Below are 6,031 nucleotides of genomic sequence, written 5' to 3' on the forward strand. Positions count from 1 at the left end.
CATACTTCCCTTCCCCCTTAACACAGGCAGGAACTCCTCCTACTCCTCCAAGCCAGAAGCACCGACATATGTCAGATTCTTTGGTGCCAACTGCTATCAAAAGACCACCAGGAGCACGTACCAACCCTCTCGGAGTCTCTGCTTGGCCAAAGCTCTGTGAGGAGCAGTTTCTCTCCTGAAATGGAGCAGCCACAAGATGCTGAGGAAGGCGACAGGCTACACCAGCCCCTGCCTGATACGTTCACTGTACCAGCTCTGAGCTCCCCCTCCTTCCGAAGGGCTGGCACCAAGCCCAGTTGTTTCCACAGTTGGCCCAGTGCTGGAAGCATTCCCAGGAATCACCCTCCCTTCTCCCCATAAGGGAGGGCCGGAGCTCTCAACAGCACTGAAGTGCCTGCTTCAGCGTGCTGGGATCCAAACACAAAAGTGAACAGCTTCTTAAAACAGGATTTCGTAGGCTGAGCTAATAAGACAGAGAGAACAATACACACACAACAGTCATCTTTCAGCATCACCCAGCAAATCCTTTCTCCTATAAAACAAGGAATCATCTCTTTAATCTAAAGCCATATAGCCAGAATGAGTATTTTTCACCAAGCATTACGTAATACTGAGGATACCAAGAAATTAAGAGGTCCAAGAAACAGGCAGCTCAGTACATTTGCTGCTGCTTGCAGGTATTTTTCACTCTCAGGTGAAGCAGATGATGTGTCAAACCCAGAACTGAGCTAGCACAGCACGCAGCACCTCCTAGGGGTACCAATTCTTAGGGACAACCCCTAGGAAACAGCTGTTATCCTCAGTGCCTTGGAAGTAAGCAAGGAAACACTGGAAAGGACAAGCACATAGATCTGGATTGCTCACACAGACCACACGGACAGCAATCCAGCAGCCAACAGGCAGCAAGCCAAGAGGAACTGTAGCAAAACAAAATGACACCTTGCATAAGCAAGACTCTCTGTAACGCTGCTTCTCAGACAGGCTTGTGCTTGTTTTGCACTATGAGGAGAGCAAAGGGTTCAAAGATGATCTGAGGAGGCACAACGCGTTTGTGTGGAAAGATCATGTTCACAGTGAAGCTATTTCCTTTAGCCGAATGGGGGGGCAATGATGTACTGCATCTTCCATCCCTAGAGCTTGAATGTGTACATTTATCCAGAGAAGATGATGAAACAGTTACTCAGATGTAAGCCCAGAGGACAAAACCTGTGAGAAACAGACCCCTGGAAGGTGTCACATCCGTGCTCAGGGCAACACTCATGACCTATCTTGGGAATGCATTTTGAGAGCACAGGAAATCGGGTATTTGGTGTTTGTGCCCTCTCTCTAGATCACTCCACGCTCACTACTTCCTGTCCTCTCTTATCTGCTACTCATCCCTTTACAACCAGTTTTCACCTCTCTGGGGCTCCCAAAGGGCTGGGAGCTGTTGCTAAGCAAATGAAGTTCCCTGAAATACAAACAAGCAAAACATAGATGGGCAGCGCATCAGCAAGGCAGCACAGCAAACACAGGGTCTGACCACTGCACACAAGCAGACACCCAAGGAAAACTACTCCCTGCCCTCTGGTGAGGGCTGTGAGAGCTATCTGACCCCCTCTGATCCTGAAGAGAGAAGGAGCAAGAAATCAGGTCCCCTTACACAGTGAGCTCATGCTGGAACGATGCAAGCAGCAGCGGAGCCAAGGGACAAGGACTCCCCACCCCTAGCAGCTGATCTGATTTCTATGGTAACACCAGGCACCAATTCTTATGACTCAGTGAGCTCAAAAGCATTCCCTGTTCAGCTCAGCAGCCCACAAGACAGCACCCCATGCTAAGGAAGCCTCCACAGCCCCTCAGGGCAGCCCCTCAGCATTCCCAGCTTCCAGGCACTTCCCGGCCCTGGTAAGGGCCTGTATCCAACTGCTGCCATCCAGAGATGCCTTTCATATGAGATTCTTGGAGATGCCCAGTAGCAAGTGTCCCCAAAGCAAGGTCCTGAAGCACATGGGGACCAGAGCCAAATCTTCCTACAGAGCAGTGATAGTACTGCCATAGGGTCAGCAAGACACTAAGCGTCCTCACTTGTCCCTACACTGATCACAACTTGGCTTCAGAGCCAATTTGAAGCACTTGGTCAGAAGTGGAAGAGCTGGTTCTTAAACACCACTGGGTGATTTCCCCTTAGGCATAAAATTAATCCCAGTGTGGCATCTTGTGGAAGAAGGAAGCCGTTAGTAGGATCCTTACAATTCCACACTGGAAAAAAAAATTGGTGGGCAGTGCTTTTGCCAAAACCTTCTCTACCCCTTGGAAAGGCAGACCAGACTCCCCAGATAGCTCCAACATGCTCTTCACAGCCAGGCAGACAGCTCCATTCCTCGGCTCTAGGTTAGGGCTCCATAGCAGAAATGTTAATGGAAGGAGGATCCAGAGCAGAAGACTTCTTGGATGCCACGTCCTTGTGAACCAGACTGTAGCTTCCAGACAGCAGAATTTTCCCCAGCCATTTCCCAACAGTGGAAAAGACAAAAGCACAGGTCTCACATCAGGTAACTCTGGAACAGTTTAAATATAATCCTCTAAATTCCTGGGAACTAGCAGGTACTGAGGAGGAGACACCTGGAGTTTGGATGTAAGAAACTACTTGGGGATCTTGGTATAACCGGATAGATACTTCCTGACAGTGCAGTGTCATGAGATTTCTCCCTGTGTACTCAAAACGTACCCTTAAGCAGGACCTGTCATTGAGCAGAAAGTCCATCTGTACCAGTATAAAACAGTTATCAAAAAGCAGCATTCCACCAGATATAACACAACTCAAGAAGCCCACTTGTTTTAGATAAACATCTTAGAATCCCAGAATAGTTAGGGTTGGAAAGGACCTTAAGATCATCCAGTTCCAACCCCCCTGCCATGGGCAGGGACACCTCACACTAAACCATGGCACCCAAGGCTCTGTCCACCCTGGCCTTGAACACTGCCAGGGATGGAGCATTCACAACCTCCCTGGGCAACCCATTCCAGTGCCTCACCACCCTCACAGTAAAGAACTTCCTCCTTACATCCAATCTAAACTTCCCCTGTTTAAGTTTTAACCCGTTAACCCTTGTCCCATCACTACAGTCCCTAATGAAGAGTCCCTCCTCAGCATCCCTATACCCCCCCTTCAGATACTGGAAGCTGCTCTGAGGTCTCCACGCAGCCTTCTCTTCTCCAGGCTGAACAGCCCCAACTTTCTCAGTCTCTCTTCATACAGGTGCTCCAGTCCCCTGATCATCCTTGTGGCAAGATGCAAGTGATGCACCCTGTATAGCCAGTCATAAGGAAAGAAAAATGACACACCCAGGTTCAAAAAGTAAAAAAAACATTTAAAAACTAAAGAATCACACTTTTGACATCAGAAGCGTTTACTGATTGCCAGGCTCTAAAGAGACAACTGTTTCTATTTTTCCAAGCATATGTTTCCTGCACCTACACTGGTAGACCTGAATACTTGTTGTCTAATAAAAACTGATTCTCTGATAACAAAAAGATGTGCTGGAGAACAGACTGTTCTGCTGAGCTGGAGATTCCTTACACAAGACACCACCAATATTTAACCAGGGAAGACAGTTCCCTTGTATCTCTGAAGTTCTGGTAGCTGCTGCTCATGCACACTGTGTTTTTCTGCAATTCCAGTTTCACTTCTTTCCCATCATTAATTTCCAAGGTGCACCTGTCTGGCAGTTTCCTTTTCCTGTTTTCCTTTCAGATGTGCTATTAATTCAATAATAAATCTACACATCGAAATCAGTCCATGCATGTATTACCACACCCTGGACCCGTGCTTACACACAAGGAAGAATTACATGCGCCATTCCCTGCCTGATTAACAAGCAACACTCAGACCCAAGGGAATCCCAGTTCTGGATGGCTCTATTATTTTTCTGACTGTTGCTATGTGCACCTCCTCCCAGTTTTGTTTCACTTGGATAAATGTCTTTTCCTGTACACATCCATCAAACCCCTGCACTTTGCTGTAGTCTTAATATCAAGCACATTGCAACAAAAGGAAGCAGTTATTCAGCAGACGTTCAATGTACTCGCTCATGTGAATGAGCTCCAGGACTGAGACTGAGGAAGTCCAGCCCAAGTCCTTCCTCACATCAAGATTGATGATACTGCTGAGGGCATCACTATCCTCATACCACCCTGAAAGAATCAAAGGGTCAAGAGCCAGAAGAGCTTTGTTTGGGTCACTGTGACCAACTAACCCACAACAGCCTCCCCCACTATTGCTTGGGGAGACTCTTTGGTATCTCATTATCATTCTCCAACATGGTGCTGTTAGAGCAGGTCCAAAGTTGGCCACAATGATGATAAGAGGGCTGGAGCACTTCTCCTATGAGGAGACAGGCTGAGAGCTGGACTTGTTCAGCCTGGAGGAGGCTCTGGGGAGACCTTAGAGCAGCTCCCATTGTCTGAAAGGGCCGACAAGAAATCTGAAGGAAGACTTTTGACAAAGACATGCAGGGACAGGACAAGGGGGAATGGCTTTAACCTGCCAGAGGGGAGACTGAGATCAGACATTAGGAAGAAATTCTTCACTATGAGGGTGCTGAGGCGCTGGCACAGGGTGCCCAGAGAAGCTGTGGCTGCCCCATCCCTGGCAGTGTTCAAGGCCAGGTTGGACGGGGCTTGGAGCAACCTGCCCTAGCGGAAGGAGTCGCTACCCGTGGCAGGGGGTTGAAACTGGATGAGTTTTAAGGTCCCTTCCAACCCAAACCAGCCTGGGATTCTATAGTCACTGTAACAGACTTTTCAACGAGCAGCCTTCCCTCCCCAGTCATCCCAAACCCGTTGCTGAAAACAGCTCCGTGCCTGCTGGAAACCCACCCGAGCCAGCAGTCACCCACCCTCCTCTGCTGGCTCTCCGCAGGCTCTGACAGCAAAAGCGCTGAGCTCTGCTTCCTCCGTGGAGCAGCAGCACCAAGTACTGAGGGCTGCCGCCAGCGCCGTGCAGGATCACATGCGGAGCATGTGAGGAAACGGGGGCAAGCACGGCCCTACAGGGGCTGCACCCCTCCTCCGCTCCGCCACACAGCAGCTTCTCTCCCATTCCCTTAGACCGAGCTCCTGTGGCGACCCAGAGACAACTTCAGCTTCCAAACAAAGAGACTGTAAGGCTCGCTATCCGCACTGTTAACCCGCCGATCCCCACAGCGCATGCATAACGGGGGACACCGAACCGTTGGGCCCCCGAAGGGACGGCAAAGCTCCCTCCGACCCCCGCACTCTTACACCGCGCTGTACCCTCACAACCCGGCCCCACGGCCAGCACCAAAGGAGGGATTAAACCTCCGCTCCCCCCGCCCGGGCACCCGCAGCGCGGCACCGGACGGGCTCTTCCCGCCGACCCCGAAGCGAGGACCCCGACCCGCAGCAATAACGCGGGCAGGGGCTCAGGCGCTGGGGCTCCGGGCCTGGCCCCGGTCCCGGTCCCGGTCCCGGTCCCTTCCCCGCCCCGGCAGCACCAAGGAGAGGCCGCCCCGGCCCCCGCTGCTGCCCGATGGACCCGGCTGCGCCCCGCGGGCACCACCCGCTGCCATTACCTGCCGCCGCCCGGCCCGCCCGCCTGTCAGCCCCGCCGGAAGCGGGGAGCGCCGCGCCGCGCTGCACCGCCCCGCCCGCCGCCGGTCCGCGTCCGGGTGCGCCCGCCGCCTGCTCGCTCCGTTCCGGCGGGCGGCTCAGCGCGGGGGCCGCGGTAGGAGCCCCTTGCCGGGGCGAGCCGCGCCGGCGGCGGACGCGCGGCCCGGTGCAGCGAGCGGCCCACGGCCTTCAGGTATGGCCCGGAGGGATCCCCCGAGGCTGCGGACCGGACCTTGTGCTGCCTCCAGAGCCGCCGGCCGAGGAGGGAGCGGGTGCCCTGTTCTGTCGGTGGTTGCCGGTCCCTCAATTGCATGGTTGAGCGGTGGGCTCGGCAGTGCTGGGTGATGGTTGGACTTGATGATCTTAAAGGTCGTTTCCAACCTGGTTGGTTCTGCGGTGATGCCTCCCAGACACTGCC

This window comes from Pezoporus wallicus, unplaced genomic scaffold, assembly GCF_028554395.1.
Source record: "Pezoporus wallicus isolate ANWC-B61680 ecotype Strahan unplaced genomic scaffold, APGP_CSIRO_Pwel_v1 contig_6382, whole genome shotgun sequence".
NCBI lineage: Eukaryota > Metazoa > Chordata > Aves > Psittaciformes > Psittacidae > Pezoporus > Pezoporus wallicus.